Below are 17311 nucleotides of genomic sequence, written 5' to 3' on the forward strand. Positions count from 1 at the left end.
TGTACTCGTAACGCGTTCCCTGAAACGCGAACCTGAGATATTTCCAGTGGTGACCCACTATCGGGACATGGAAATATGCGTCCTTGAGGTCCACAGATATGAACCAGGCTCCGCTCTGTATCATGGCTAGGAGCTGGGGGACCGTCAGCATGTGGAATAATTCTTTGCGCACCCAAGTATTGAACCATTTCAGATCTAGAATCGGCCGCATGCCCCCCGATTTCTTGGGCACGAGGAAATATCTCGAACAAACCACTATTTCCTCTGTGGCTCTCTCCACCACCTGTATCGCGTCTTTGGACAGCATCTCCAATATTTCCTGCCGCAACACCTCTGCTTCGGCAGGTGAATGGATCAGCGTCTGACGTATGCCCGTGTAAGGGGGAGGACCCTGCTCGAACCGAATCTCGTGCCCATGCCTGACCGTCCGGAGGATCCACTCTGGTACACCCGGCAGCGCCTGCCAGCGTGCGTAATGGGGAGACAGAGGGCGCGTGACGCGTTGTGTCTGGCTGTCGAGAAATAGGCTGTATCGCTGCCATTCCGGTCCAACCTCCGAGCTCTCCACGGAAGTGTTGAGAGGCTCCCACGGCGGACCGCGTCCCATATGGGGAGCGAATATGTGCAGGATTTTGCCCAACACAAGGTGGGAGCGCGGAAAAATCAGCATCAGCATGCGCGCGCCCAGCACCCTCTCCGACTGGCCACAGACAGCGAGTCATGCGCTCCGGTAACCCTGCTTTACGCACGGGAAAACCCAGCGCGTAACTCTGGACGCCTGTCCGATGGGATAAACTAATTTCATTCCCATCTGACAGCTCATGATTATCCGAGACAGGCATAGATACAGAGTTCAACAACCCATAACCTTGTGTACGGTTTGAAACAGAACTGATCTCAGCGGTATAATTCACATAGCCTACACCCTGTGAAGCTAGTGAACCCGTTGCCATATCTGGAACATCTTCGTTTCTTCTGACTTGCTTGCAGAGTCCGGTGGCATGTGACACAACATTACCCACTACACCATGTGCGTGTGGAATAAAAGTAGCATCGACATCACCAACATTATATGACAGACCACCCACCGTAGAATAATCTACAGACGAGGAACACGAAGGATAAAATGCAGAACTGAAATCTTTATTCATCAACATGTTCCCCTCATTGCATGGTAAAACCTTGCCACCAGTGGCCATAACATCAATACCTGCATTGTTCGAACAGGGGGTGTGGGGGTCTGTCGCGCACCGTCAGCGGCGGCGCGGATCTCCCGAGCTGGCACCCCTGGTCTGGTGCTCGTACTTCCGCTTCACGTCAGGCTGAGGACAGCCCGCGCCGCCTCCGCCAGCGTGGTGGGACTGACTGTGAGCCCCAGGGGCTGGCGCAGGGCCAGCCGACTGGCTCTTGTCGTAGTTCTTGCGGCGCTTCGAGGCTCGACCTCGCCCCCTGTGCGGCTGGGGCTTCGGAGAGCCTTGAGCGCGGGTCGGAGGCTGCGCGGGACCCTTCTCTTTGAAGGTCTTAGCCAGCAGCTCCGCGTTGGCCAGGTCGTGACGGATCTTTTCCAGTGCTGGCTCATCCACACCGAAAAGGCCGTCCATGTTGATGGGGAGCTTGCGGATCATCTTAACGACCCCGTCCTCCAAGCGACAGTCCTTCGTCCAGAACTCGCGCCTCAGCAGGACTGAGGAGGACAGAGCCGCACCCAGGTTCACCGCGGCATCACGGAGGAACGTGCCGATGATCTGAGAAGCCCTCCAAGCCTCGTCCAGGCGTGAGGCATCGGTGTCGTCATCCCCCTGGCTCTCACTGTTTGATCTTCATCGCCGCCTCCTTGCTCTCCGGTTCGCGTAGCTTACCAGGGTAGAGCCGGGGAAAAAGAAATTTCTCCACAGTGGGGGGCGGCATAGAAGCAGGAGACCAGCCGGCAACCGTCAGGTGGCTCTTGGTGTTCACTTTAACATTGGAGCGCACCTTCTCTGGTTCCGGCCATGTGGCTTTGATGGACTCCGTGATTGGGGGGAAGCGCGGAATGTGCTTATGGTCTTGCGCACCTCCACCGAGGCAGAGAACGCCTGATCCATTCCGGGCGTCACCGAGGCATGGACTGGGGCAACCCTTGTGGTCCCCGTCGAAGCCAAGGCCCTCTCGAGGAAAAAAGGGAAAAAGTCGTCGAACTTTGCCTCCTCCTCGGACCCTTCCTCAGGGACTTGGTAGGAGCAAGATCCGCCATCTTGAGTAGCAGCCTGCGGAACCGCCGGCGGGCACATGTGGTCCTGGCTCCCAGGGAGCACAGCAGAAACCAACGAGCCCGGCCGGGGAGGGATCTCGAACACACCAACACCAACCTGAGTGGAAAGGCGTGTGAAACCCAGCTCGTCCGTCGACTGAGCGGCCATGAAGCGCACACCATGCATGGTGGCGCCCCTAGGCTTCCTGCAGTCTCCCGAACATGAGCCATGCTGGGATGGTCGCTGCAAAAAGGATGGAAATCGCCAGCGTCCTTCTTCCTGTGGCAACAATTGTAAAACTCGGCGAAAAGAACATCGACGTCGACGTTAACACCAGCCATAGTGACGGAGAAAACCGCACTATTGTCAAAATAGAGAAAATAGCTAAGCTTGCTAGCAATGAAGAAAAAACCCGCAACAGAGCTCAGCGCGACACGTCTTCCCTTGAAGGAGGCTCTAGTCGAACTGACGAGTGATGTGGTGACGCATGTCAAGTGCAGTTGTGGGCGGGGCTTAGGGGATGCTGTCGCATGAGCGGTGAATTTCAGAGCCTAGCGTCGCCAGAGGCGAGGTCAGAGGGCAATATGTAAATATAGCACTACGGAGTAGCGATAATAGAACAGATATTCTTTGTAATTAGGTACTATTATGAAGGAGAAGTACGTGAAAGTTTCCTAACATTTGAAGCGGCTGAGCGTCTTGATGCAGCAGCACTTGCACAAAAAATAATACAAGTACTGCAAAAGTATGGCCTTGATTATAAAAACCATCTGGTTGGGCAAGCTTATGATGGTGCCTCAGTGATGAGTGGTAAAAACAGTGGTGTGCAGGCCCGCATTAAAGCAGAGGCACCTTTAGCATTCTACAGTCACTGCAATGCACATTGCTTGAATTTAGTATTAGTTGACACTGTGAAAATCATGCCTGAAGCCTACTGTTTCTTTTCTCTTCTGCAGAAACTCTATGTGTTTGTGTCAGGGTCGTATGTGCACCAAAGGTGGCTAGAGGTACAAAGGGAGATGTTTCCAGGGACAGCCCCAAGAGAGTTGCAAAGGCTGATAGAGACAAGGTGGGCATGTAGATGCAACTCTTGCAAGACAGTGAGGGACAGACTGTCAGCCATCATACAGCTACTGAAAGAAATATCCAATGACAGAAATGGTGACAGGGCTGTAGAGGCAAGAGATTTATTAGCCCAAATAGATCTGAAGTTTGTTGGCCTTCTTGTATCATTCACCCAAATTTTTGGTGAGGTAAGATTTCTTTCTGATGCTCTACAATCCCCTCAACTCAATTTAGGGACAGCTATTACTCTTGGGGAGTCTCTTGTGGACACATTGAGCAGTCTTAGAGAGGGAGCTCTCTTTGATGAGATTTGGAAGAAAACTGTGACCCTTGCAGAGGAATGCAAAATAGGTGCTGCACCTCCAGGCCGTCAGGTCACACCAAGACATCTTGAAGGTTTTTATATGACCACTCCAATAGCTCAAAAACGGGGCAACACAGATAAGGAGTCATTTCATAAAGGAACGTTCATTCCTCCTGTTGATGTGCTTCTGTCTGAGGTAAAGAGGAGATTTTCAAAAGATAACTGTGTTCTAATGGAAGGCATACATGCCTTGAACCGAACTGAATACAGTGCATGCATTTGCCTTGCTGTACAACTCCAACACTGAGGATCTTGAATACGAGTTACCTCAGCTGAATAGAATTCTTGAGAGGAAGAAAAGTAGTGGCTTGGAGGTCCCAAACAATTTGATGGAGCTCACAGTCTTCCTGGAGCCATATAGCGAGGTATTTAACACACTGTTTAAACTTTGCAAAATAGCACTGGCATTACCTGTGAGCACTGCATCGTGTGAGCGCAGTTTTTCTGTCCTCAAGTTAATGAAGACTCACTTGAGAAACACCATGAGATGAACGACTGAGTAACTTGGATGTTTGTAACTTGGGAGTATTGAGTCTAAAAGAGCAAAGAGCCTTAATCTTGATGATTTTGTAGAGGTGTTTGCCAAAAGACATAGCAACAGACGCATTAAGCTGTTTTAGAAAGAATGCTGTGGAAAGAGTTAGGGTTGGGCTGATAGCCGGTTTCACTGGTCTTGTTCAGTGTAGAACCGAATTTTGTCATCATTTAGCGTGTGTCTAATTAAAAAGTGTCCTGGATGCTCACGGAGCATGATGTGTTTGTTTACTAGGAGGTTCATAGGAGTCACATGAGAGACTGTAAAACTGCACCAACATGACGATTACAACGGGTAAAGACAAATCTGATTCCGGTGCTGCCCATAGACTCTGAAGTTTAGTCCTCCATATTTCACTCCTGCTTCTTGTTCTTACTACATGGTGCTTATTAGCCATTGCTAAACTTTGTATAGACCCTGTTATTTGTTTTTTTATTTATTCATTATTATTTAATTTTATATCATTTATTTTGTTCAGCTAAGTTTTTACAATACATTAAGCTATATTGAAAATTATTTAGATTTTCACTGGCCTGATCTGGCCACCACTATAACCATTTTCTGGGGGTGCCTGGGAACAGGTCATCAGTCCATCAGGCACATTCACACATAATTACCTGTGGGCAATTCAGACCCTCCAACTCACTTAACATTGTATTTCTTGGGGCGTCCGGGTAGCGTGGTGGTCTATTCCGTTGCCTACCGACACGGGGATCGCCGGTTCGAAGTCCCGTGTTACCTCCAGCTTGGTCGGGTGTCCCTTACAGTCACAACTGGCTTTGTCTGCGGGTGGGAAGCCGGATGTGGGTACGTGTCCTGGTCGCTGCACTAGCGCCTCCTCTGGTCGGTCGGGGCGCCTGTTTGGTGGCGACTCCACGTGTATTGGAGGAGGCATGTGGTAGTCTGCAGCCCTCCCCGGATCAGCGGAGGGGGTGGAGCAGCGACCGGGATGGCTCAGAAGAGTGGGGTAATTGGCCAGTTACAATTGAGGAGAAAAATTGAGTGGGGGGGGGGGCATTGTATTTCTTTAGACTGTAGGAATAAATTGGATTAACTGGAAGAAACACGGGCAAACTCCAAACAGAATAGCTAAGATCAAACCGTCTTTCACAGATGTTTAATTTATATTTGTAAATGTAAAGCTCAGTAAGTCCAAAGAACATGAACACATTTTCTTTCAAGCACATTTTTATTACTGATTCTACAAACATGTGGTATGGATGGGTTAATTTCAATAGTTTTTTTCTTCTTTTTTTAATGCATATGTAAATATAACATCCTTAAAATTCAGTATGCAGAGTGTCATGAAACATTGATGCATCCTGTGTGAAATTTTATTTTTTAAGCAGCCTTTTTACTTGTATAGTGAGACACAAGGGACGGTTTGACATATTTTTGCAGCTCGGCCAGCTGCTGTTTTCTACCACAGAGTTCCACTAAAATACTGCATGTGGGTGGAAAAAGGAGAAGGGGATGGGGTGATGAGTGAGGAGGTGACTCAGAGCAAGAATAGGCGGATTTTTTTGCTATTTTTCTTTTTTTTGGGACGGGGGGTCAAATAAAAACAGGAGAAGAGAAGTCCAAATGAGTTTTACTCTTAACAAGTGAGCTCTTGTGGTGGTCAAAGAAAATCAACCAACATTGCTCCCACAACTCAATGAATTAATCATCATTGCTGCGGTGTGATCGAGACTAGGGCAAAGGGTAAGACAGTGCTAAATTCTACCACAGGAGAAAACGGCTCCTACATGTTTTCCTCTGCTAATCCACAATGTGACCCTATGGTTTTGTTGCTTCCCACCAGACCTCGATCGTTTTCACCTGCCCACCAACACACACGCACACAAAGATACACAAACTTTTTAGAGAGAGAACTATTTCTTGTCTTAATGATGTACTGGTATCACTACCCTGAATGTGGCTGGAATTTCAATGAGATTTTAATAGCACGTATCATGTTATCCCCATACAGCCTCTGCTATCAACTGGAACAACATGATTGTGTTGTTCTTATTACTTTTGTTATGTTGCATGTGCAATTATAGAACAGCAGTACTGAGACTCTAATGCAAGTTTCTCAACAATAGGGTATATAATATCCTATTATTATTATTATTATTACATTTGCATAGAAAATTTGAGTATACACAGAGCTCTACAGTGAACAAACACACCATCAAACAAACAGCTATATGAGAAAACCTACATTTCAATAATCCAGGTAAGAAAATCAAAGAAGGTTGAATCAGTTCATCTGGATACAATTGACAGATACATTTCATCACTCAATGGTGATGGACAGGTTGACGGACAAGATCAGGCAGGAGTCTCCATGGACGATGATGTTCATGGATGACATTGTGATCTGTAGCGAGAGTAGAGTGCAGGTTGAGGAGAGCCTGGAGAGGTGGAGGTATGCACTGGAGAGAAGAGGAATGAAAGTCAGTAGGAGCAAGATGGAATACCTATGTGTGAATGAGAGGGAGGACAGTGGAATGGTGAGGATGCAAGGAGTAGAGGTGACGAAGGCATTTGAGTTTAAATACTTGGGGTCAACTGTCCAAAGTAACGGGGAGTGCAGTAGAGAGGTGAAGAAGAGAGTGCAGGCAGGTTGGAGTGGGTGGAGAAGAGTGTCAGGAGTGATTTGTGACAGAAGGGTACCAGCAAGAGTTAAAGGGAAAGGTTTACAAGACGGTTGTGAGACCAGCTATGTTATGTGGCTTGGAGACAGTGGCACTGACGAAAAGACAGGAGGTGGAGCTGGAGGTGGCAGAGTTGAAGATGCTAAGATTTTCACTGGGAGTAACGAAGAAGGACAGGATTAGAAATGATAATATTAGAGGGACAGCTCAGGTTGGACGGTTTGGAGACAAAGCAAGAGAGGCAAGATTGAGATGGCTTGGGCATGTGCGGAGGAGAGATGCTGAGTATATTGGGAGAAGGATACTGAATATGGAGCTGCCAGGAAAGAGGAAAAGAGGAAGGCCAAAGAGGAGGTTTATGGATGTGGTGAGGGAGGACATGCAGGTGGCTGGTGTGACAGAGGAAGCTGCAGAAGACAGGAAGAAATGGAAACGGATGATCCGCTGTGGCGACCCCTAACGGGAGCAGCCAAAAGTAGTAGTAGCAGTAGACATTTCATTACTCAACTAAGTGACATATTCAGTCTAAACTGACTGCAGGTATCCCCACCCCTTATAAACAATACAGTACAATACAGTTGCATAACGACTGACACTAACGACCAGTTTCATATGCAAATATGGGTGTGACCCTTAATTAGAGTTTCAATGGCCATGTGTACCATATATTTGGGAATGTTTACAATCACAGCATTCTAAGATGCAGGCCAGGGCTCTGCAGTCTACACCCACCTACAGGCCAGTGGCCACTCTTTCAAGGATAAGGATATGCACATCCTTGATAGGGAGGAATGCTAGTTTGAACAGTGAGACAAAGAGGCCATCTTTGTGAAGAGGGAACGATGTGACCTGGGCGGGAGGGGGGCTAAGAGTACATCTGTCACCATCCACATGTCCTTATCCTCTGTGAGTAGTACACATGGCCACTGAAACTCTAGTTACTGGTCACACTCATATTTGCATATGAAACTGGTCACTGGTTTCGGCCATTATGCAGCTGTCTTGTTTATAAGGGTGGGGATAGCTGCAGTCAGTTTAGACTGAAGATGCCACTTAGATGAGTGATGAAAAGTATCTGCCAATAAGCGTTGTATCCAGATGAACTGATTCAACTTTATTTGGGAAAACCTATACTGTTGACCCCTTTAATGTCAACAGATGGAACAGCAAGACCAACTTTATAATTGAAAAAAAAAATTGTAGCGAATTCGGGGGGGCAACCACAGGAATTGCCGCGGCCGAGACACGAACCCGTATCGCCCGCACCGCGAGAGATAGCGCTGACCGCTCGACTAAGGGGTTCAACCCGTTAGTCAAGGGCCAACGTGTCTACTTATCCATGCACGTTACACTACCCACCTCCTTCCTTCAGCATATCAGCTCCTTCATGCCTCTGGGCGCACACACTTCCGATGACCTCATGGTCTCACTATCCCACTTCTGACACCAATGTAGCGAATTCGGGGAGCAGCCGCGGGAACCGCCACAGCCGGGACACGAACTCGTGTCTCCCACTCCGCAAGTGACAACGTTGACCAGTCGACTAAAGGGTCCGACCCCTTAGTCAAGGACCAACGTGTCTACTTATCCATGTAAGTTACAATATTTTCTTCCGCCTTCAATTTTCAAATTTCAATCTAATTATATTTAATAGTTTGTCAGCAGAAAAAAATATCTATTCAATGTATTATCTATGCATGATATATAATCGGCAGCATTTTTAACACTGTTAGAATCAGAAATGATCACTAATAAAAAGTGACTGATAAAATCCATTTTCACTTTGCTTTTTTTGTTTTTTGCAAACAAATTCACATCACATCAACAAATTCAAGTGCAGCAACTCCTTGGTAAATAACCAGACTGAAAACCTTTGAAGTTATGTACCAGGACTTGAGAGTTTTTATTATTTTGAGTTAGTGGATTTTACTTTTTTTCAGCAATGCTTTAACTGCTTTGGCTCCAAAAAAATCACTATCCAGTTATGTCTTCGCAATATGTAGTGTTCATGAAATCATTATAAATTGATTTAGTGTGGGGTGCATCTGATGGCATTTGCAATGGCATTTTTCCCATAATACAAATTACTTATTCAGATTTCATCAAGTGTATAAAATGTCTCACTCTGAACAGCATAGTGGTTTTGAATGTTTTGACTGTTGAGATGTTGCATCTGAAAGGGACAGGAGCACACATCAAGCAAATTGCAATAGCTTTCTATAACTATACTCTGGTCAATCCTAACTAAACTTAACCTGAAGGAGAATGGGCTCTTAACTTCAAGGCACCTACCCTTGAGATAACATGCATGTGTTAGGCATGCTGTTATTGCTTTGTGGCATGTTATTTACTATATTTTTTAATTTTGATTTTGAGATACTTTATTGATCCCCGTAGCAAAATTAAGCTCAAGCTGTTGCCCACCTGAACCTGGCTACCCACTGAATGTCTGTAGATATTTTTAAATATTTTGTACTCCAGCTCTCTTTTAACTTATTTTTAGCTTTTGGTCTTCATGTGTGTATATCTTATATTGTGTTTGCTGTGTTTGTCTGTGTCTGTCTTGCACTGTTTGGTGAAGCCACAGCCCTCATTTCATTTTTAACATGTGCCTGCATTGTTTTTAATGACAATACAATTGAATTGCATTGAAATTACGCTGTGCATTTTAACCCCTTCTAGCTGTGGAGCTAGGAGCAGTGCGCAGCTGCCGTGCAGCACCCGGAGACCAACTCCAGCTCGTCTTGCCATGCCTCGGTCAGGGGCACCCTTACATGGATGTCTTTTTGATGGTGGGAGAAACTGGAGCACCTGGAGAAAACCCACTGCAGACACGGGCAGAACATGCAAACTCCACACAGAGGACAACTTGGGATGACCCCCAAGGTTGGACAACCCCAGGGTTCAAATCCAGGACCTTCTTGCTGTGAGGTGACAGCGCTAACCACTGCGCTACAATGTCACCCATATTTACCATTTACTATATGTGGTAGTGCTGAAGGTGCTGACCCAACACCACTGGTGACTCATGTTCACTTTGGATGGGTCTCTGGGATTTGAAGTAGGCCAACACCACCATAATCACTTCATAACACCATGGATTTCAGTAAATTAAACGAAAATAATCAGTATAATAACGTAATTGAACTACCAGTAACCATACACAGTTGTGAACCATAATGTAAAAAGAGCCCTCCCTGCAAAACCTATTTTAGGGGAAGGGGTTTTAGGATGATGATGTAAAATTTTCTTTTTTACAGTAGAAGTGAGGATCCTGTTGAGAATCTATAATAATAATAATCACTGCATTAATATAGCACTTTTCTAGACACCCAAAGTGTGTCACATTGAAGGGGGTAACTCACTTCAACCACCACCAATGTGTAGCACCCACCTAGGTGATGTATGGCAGCCATTTTGCACCAGAAAGCTCACCACACATCAGTTTGAGGTGGAGAGGGAGGAATCATTGAGCCAATGACATGGGGAGATGATTAGGTGACCAGATGAAGAGAGCCAGGATGGGAATTTTGCCTGGACACTGGGGAACCCCCTACTCTTTGCGATAAGTGCCATGGGATCTTTAATGACCACAGTGAGTCAGGACCTCGGTTTAATGGCTCATCCAAAGGACGGCATCTCCCACAGCACAGTGTCCCCGTCACTGCACTGGGATTTTGGTATTTGTTGTTTTTATTAGGACCGGCGTGAAGACTGCCCCCTACTGGCCCACCAAAACCACTTCTGGCAGCATCTCTGTTTTTCCCGGGAGGTCTCCTATCCAAGTGCTAGCAAAGCCCATACCTACTTAGCTTCTATCATTTGACAGAGTCAGGGTACATTTTGGTATGGCTGCCGGCAATCTAAATAGTAGTTGTCCAAACTTCCCTGTCCATGTGTAAATCTCACAGATCTGCCTGTGTGGATGGGGTCAAACATTTTTTCTCTCTCAGTCCTTAATCTGAGCAAATTCCTCAGTGGGACTGTTTGTCCTGCAGGGAGTAATAAAGGTCGTTTTATGCACACACAACAAATCTCCCAAATAGGCAGTTTCCATTGTGTCATTCCTGGATATCAATTAGAGGGATATGAATAGTGATGAAATACAGAAGTAAATAGGTTCAAGGCCACAGTTGCAGGTGTGACAGATTTGTGGTGTCCAAATTAGAAGTGATTTGTTTGAATGGAAACTGAATTTATATGCCCTCACCCAAAATGATTTATGTTGATCTCGAAGCTCTTAAACTGACACATAAAGATGCCTTTTGCAATGAGATATTGATGTCAAGTCAATTGTATGAAGGTTTCCCTGTGTCTTTGTTCTACGATGAAGGCAGCCAGAGGCAGAACATTGAGTTTCAAAGGACAGGTAGATATGATAATTCCCTTTGACATCCATGAAAAAATGATCCAAGTTGCACTTTAAATGGCTTAATGGAAATAAACTTTAGACACACACGATACATGTCTGCTCAGTTACAGTGTTTTGAACTCTTATTAGTATATAGTAAACACTGCTGATTTTTTTCTTTCTCTTTTTAAAGCAGTTTTTGTAAAGACAAGATGACTTAATGCTCCACCTCGTTCCAAAGTTGAAATAATTTCAATTCTTGTTGTGGTATACAGCTCATCAATGTCACTTCTAGTTCTACCTTCTAAAAACAAAGAAGGGGAAACAGATGAAGCTAAAGCTATAAACCCCAATTTCAATGAAGTTGGGATGTTGTGTAAAACATAAATAAAAACAGAATACAATGATGTGCAAATCTTTTTCGACCTATATTCAATTGAATACACTACAAAGACAAGCTATTCAATGTTCAAACTGATAAACTTCATTGTTTTTTACAAATATTCACTCATTTTGAATTTGATGCTTGCAACACGCTCCAAAGAAGCTGGGACAGGGGCAACAAAAGACTGGGAAAGTTGAGGAATGCTCAAAAAAAAACACCTGTTTGGAACATTCCACAGGTGAACAGGTTAATTGGAAACAAGTGCGTGTCATGATTGGGTATAAAAGGAGCATCCCCGAAAAGCTCAGTCATTCACAAGCAAGGATGGGGCGAGGTTCACTACTTTGTGAACAACTGCGTGAGCAAATAGCCCAACAGTTTAAGAACAACATTTCTCAATGTACAATTGCAAGGAATTTAGGGATTTCATCATCTACAGTCCATAATATCATCAAAAGATTCAGAGAATCCAGAGAAATCTCTGCACGTAAGCGGCAAGGCTGAAAACCAACATTGAATGCCCGTGACCTTCGATCCCTCAGGCGGCACTGCATTAAAAACCGACATCATTCTGTAAAGGATATTACCAGGTGGGCTCAGGAACACTTTGGAAAACCATTGTCAGCTAACACAGTTCGTCGCTACATCTACAAGTGCAAGTTAAAACTCTACCATGCAAAGCGAAAGCCATATATCACCAACACCCAGAAATGCCACCGGCTTCTCTGGGCCCGAGCTCATCTGAGATGGACTGACGCAAAGTGGAAAAGTGTGCTGTGGTCTGATAAGTCCACATTTCAAATTGTTTTTGGAAATCATGGATGTCGTGTCCTCCGGGCTAAAGAGGAAAAGGACCATCCAGATTGTTATCAGCGCAAAGTTCAAAAGCCAGCATTTGTGATGGTATGGGGATGTGTTAGTGCCCATGGCATGGGTAACTTGCACATCTGTGAAGGCACCATTAATGCTGAAAGGTACATACAGGTTTTGGAGCAACATATGCTGCCATCCAAGCGATGTCTTTTTCAGGGACGTCCTTGCTTATTTCAGCAAGACAGTGCCAAGCCACATTCTGCACGTGTTACAACAGCGTGGCTTCGTAGTAAAAGAGTGCAGGTACTAGACCGGCCTCCCTGCAGTCCAGACCTGTCTCCCATTGAAAATGTGTGGCGCAAAATACAAGAAAGGAGACCCCGGACTCTTGAGCAACTGAAGTCGTACATCAAGCCAGAATGGGAAAGAATTCCACCTACAAAGCTTCAACAATTAGTGTCCTCAGTTCCCAAACACTTAATGAGTGTTGTTAAAAGGAAAGGTGATGTAACACAGTGGTAAACACGTCCCTGTCCCAGCTTTTTTGGAACATGTTGCAGGCATCAAATTCAAAATGAGTGAATATTTGCAAAAAACAATAAAGTTTATCAGTTTGAACATTAAATATCTTATCTTTGTAGTGTACTCAATTGAATATAGGTCAAAAAGGATTTCCAAATCATTGTATTCTGTTTTTATTTATGTTTTACACAATGTCCCAACTTCCTTGGTATTGGGGTTTGTAGATATCCTTCCAATATTAGGCACCTGCTTTTCACACAGGCCTATCCAGATGCTCACCTACACTAGTGACGTTTCTGATAGAGGTCTTTGTTGGACAGATGGCCTTATACAGTATATCCTCTGTTGGCAAGGCATAGTCAGGTATAGTTTACTAGAGTTTCAAGTGATGCTGCCAACCATTCAGTAAGGATAGTAACAAGTTCTACTAAAAATCAGTAGAACTTGCAAAATGACGACATCAACTTAGTTACATAATAATCTGGATTTGATGTTACATAGGAGGGAAAGGGCAATGGCGGCAAAGAGAAAAAGCGACTGACAAAATAGTCTGTGTTTGCAGAAACCATACCCGCCCCCCCCCTTGTTGTGAGTGATTGAGCTCCTTTCCAGGTCCATGAGTCATTATAAAAAAATAAAATAGAAAAAAATAATAATATATTTTGATGCAAATAAAAGATATTAAATAACACTACAAAAGGAAAGAGAGTGAACTCCTAATTTTAAAGTGGCCATTCCTTAAACAACAAGAGCAATATCTACTTTGAAAACCCTAAAGCTACAGGATTTTTATTCACTTGATAATTTCCTTGCTTGTCTAGCCACAGCTTCAACACCTGCCTCTCCAAGGCAAGTCACACTGGCTGTAAACTGTGTGCCGCAGTTACTGAGGGATTTAAAAACCACTGAACTTTAGAGTCTGGTGCTATAAAAGGCATTGAACAACCCTGCAAGAGCATATAGTAGAATGTTACTAAATAGTCTCTGACAACCGCATTATGTCCTTCTTTGAAGGAATATTTTTTTTTATGTGCTTTGGTTTATGTGCTTTTTGCGAGTTTCTCCATAAAAATATTTCTTGATGACATTATACGGCCAACTGTGTTCAATGACATTTAAAGAGATACTCAATTCAAAACTTTGGGCCTTTAAACAAACTTTGTAAGGCAAAACAAAGAAATGCCATTTAGTAGGCCTAAAGAAGGGGAAAAAGATAACGTTTTCTTTTCTCTTTACATGTTTGATATATTAGATATTATTCGACAGAATAACTTGTAAAACAAGGAAAAATAAAGACAAACACACACACACACACACACACACACACACACACACACACACACACTGAGCTAGTAAGGACTACAGTTCAGTGCCATACACAATCTCTGCTAAGTGACAAGTTTTTTTGAATTCTGGAGATTCAACAGTATGTATAACCTGCCAGATTCCCTAGCTTTGATTGTAATAGTCTGATTTAAGAGAATACCTCAGTGAGCATCCAGGTAGTGTGGCGGTCTATGTCATTGCCTACCAACACGGGGCTCACCAGATCGAATCCCCGTGTTACCTCCAGCTTGGTCAGTATCCCTACAGACACAATTGGCTGTGTCTGTAGGCGGGAGGCCGGATGCGGGTATATGTCCTGATCGCTGCACTAGCGCCTCCTCTGGTCAGTCAGGGCCCAGTGACTGGGACAGCTCGGAAGAGTAGGGTAATTGGCCGGATACAATTGGGGAGAAAAAGGGAGGGGAAAAATACCTCAATAGGTAAAAACAAGAAAGCCGTTAGAAGCGCCAACATCTCTATGATGTATCAAATAGTAAATGAGCGCAAAAGCAGAGCAATCTTTTGTCATTCTTTAGATAAGAGGAGAATGTGTTACATCCAGGTGTTCATAAATCAATCAAATCATGGCACTAATACTGACGGTACTGAACTGCTCAATAGCCATAGTACAGCTCCACCTTTATGTGCAAGTAATGGGTTTAGGCACATCCTTTCACAAAGTTTTCATACTAGATGTTCCATTTTCTTCATCAACCTTTACACTTTTATTGTTATCATCTGTTTTTGCTTGCAGTGTTGCAAAGTAGGCTACATCATGGTTGAGGTATATGACCGAAGGAAGTTGAGGTTGTCATTATAAACAGCAGATGTTATGCATAACTTCAACAACCTTTTTTAAAACCTTGCATATGCCTGGCTTTCAACTCATGTAATGAAAAAAACGAAACCTTAAACCGCTTTTAAGGATTGAAAAGTTTTGGTTCCAAAAAGCCTTTTTTTTATCACAACAACCAGAGGAAATTAATGAAATTATGATTTTTTTTTTTAAATCAGTAGTTATGAATGCAATACCATCCGTTTTTGATAGAAATTAGATAATTAACACTACAAGGGAAATTTACTTGGGCAATTTGAATTAAAACAAGATGTCACAACAACTGGCTTTACCTTTGAAAAAACATATGCTAGCCCATCTAAAAACTATTACATACAGTGCATCCGGAAAGTATTTACACCCCTTCACTTTCTCCACATTTTGTTATGTTACAGCCTTATCCCAAAATGGATTAAATCCCTTTTTTCTCATCAATCTACACACAATACCCCATAATGACAAAGTGAAAAAGGTTTTGTAGAAATTTTTGCAAATTTATTAAAAATAAAAAGCTGAAATATTGCATGTACATAAGTATTCACACCCTTTGCTACGACACTCAAAATTGAGCTCAGGTTCATCCTGTTTCCACCGATCATCCTTGAGATGTTTCTATATCATGATTGGAGTCCACCTGTAGTAAATTCAAGTGATTGGACATGATTTGGAAAGGCACACACCTGTCTATATAAGGTCCCACTGTTGACAGTGCATGTTAGAGCAGAAACCAAGCCATGAAGTCAAAGGAATTGTCTGTGGACCTCAAAAGAACAAAGAACAAAAAATCTTCTACAGCTTTGAAGGTCCCGAAGAGCACAGTGGTCTCCATCATTCGTAAATGGAAGAAGTTTGGATCCACCAGGACTCTTCCTAGAGCTGGCCGCCAAGCCAAACTGAGCAATCGGGGGAAAAGGGCCTTGGTCAGGGAGGTGACCAAGAACCCGATGGTCACTCTGACAGAGCTCCAGCGTTCCTCTGTGGAGATGGGAGAACCTTCCAGAAGGATGACCATCTCTGCAGCACTCCACCAATCAGGCCTTCATGGTAGAGTGGCCAGACGGAAGCCTCTTCTCAGTAAAAGGCACATGACAGCCCGCTTGGAGTTTGCCAGAAAGCACCTAAAGGACTCTCAGACCATGAGAAACAAGATTCTCTGGTCTGATGAAACCGAGATTGAACTCTTTGGCCTGAATGCCAAACGTCACGTCTGGAGGAAACCAGGCACCTCTCATCACCTTGCTAATACCATCCCTACAGTGAAGCATGGTGGTGGCAGCATCATGCTGTGGGGATGTTTTTCAGCGGAAGGAACTGGGAGACTAGTCAAGATCGAGGGAAAGATGAATGGAGCAAAGTACAGAGAGATCCTTGATGAAAACCTGCTCAGGACCTCAGACTGGGATGAAGGTTTACCTTTCAACATGACAACGACCCTAAGCACACAGCCAAGACAACGAAGGAGTGGCTTTGGGACAAGTCTGTGAATGTCCTTGAGTGGCCCAGCCAGAGCCCAGACTTGATCCCCATTGAACATCTCTGGAAAGACCTGAAAATAGCTGTGCAGCGACGTTCCCCATCTAACCTTACAGAGCTCAAGAGGATCTGCAGAGAAGAATGGGAGAAATACACCAAAGATAGGTGTAACAACCTTGTAGCTTCATACCTAAGAAGACTTGAGGCTGTAATTGCTGCCAAGGGTGCCTCAACCAAGTACTGAGTAAGGGGTGTGAATACTTATGTACATGCAATATTTCAGCTTTTTATTTTTAATAAATTTGCAAAAATTTCCACAAAACCTTTTTCGCTTTGTCATTATGGGGTATTGTATGTAGATTGATGAGAAAAAAAGGAATTTAATCCATTTTGGAATAAGGCTGTAACATAACAAAATGTGGGGAAAGTGAAGGGGTGTGAATACTTTCCGGATGCACTGTATCTACTGCTAGATTTGCTGAGCTGGCCTATGGAGTCAACATGTCCGGATGTGGTCAAGATTGGCATGCACTTAATGGAATGGGACCTACAATCAGGGGTTAAAGTAGGATTTGGTAAGTGGGGGATCTCTGTATTAGAGAGGTGGGCAAAAGTGCGGGAGTGATAGGTAGCTAGCTAACGTTAGGCTAGCTAACCACTAGTAGTCCCGACGGTAGCGTTGTTAACTAATAATAGCTACCGGTAGCTAACGTTTGCTAGCTAGTTAGTTATTTGAATGAAAATATTGCATGGCCAGAGCTAAGGTTGG

Source organism: Lampris incognitus, chromosome 6 (genome assembly GCF_029633865.1).
Source record: "Lampris incognitus isolate fLamInc1 chromosome 6, fLamInc1.hap2, whole genome shotgun sequence".
NCBI lineage: Eukaryota > Metazoa > Chordata > Actinopteri > Lampriformes > Lampridae > Lampris > Lampris incognitus.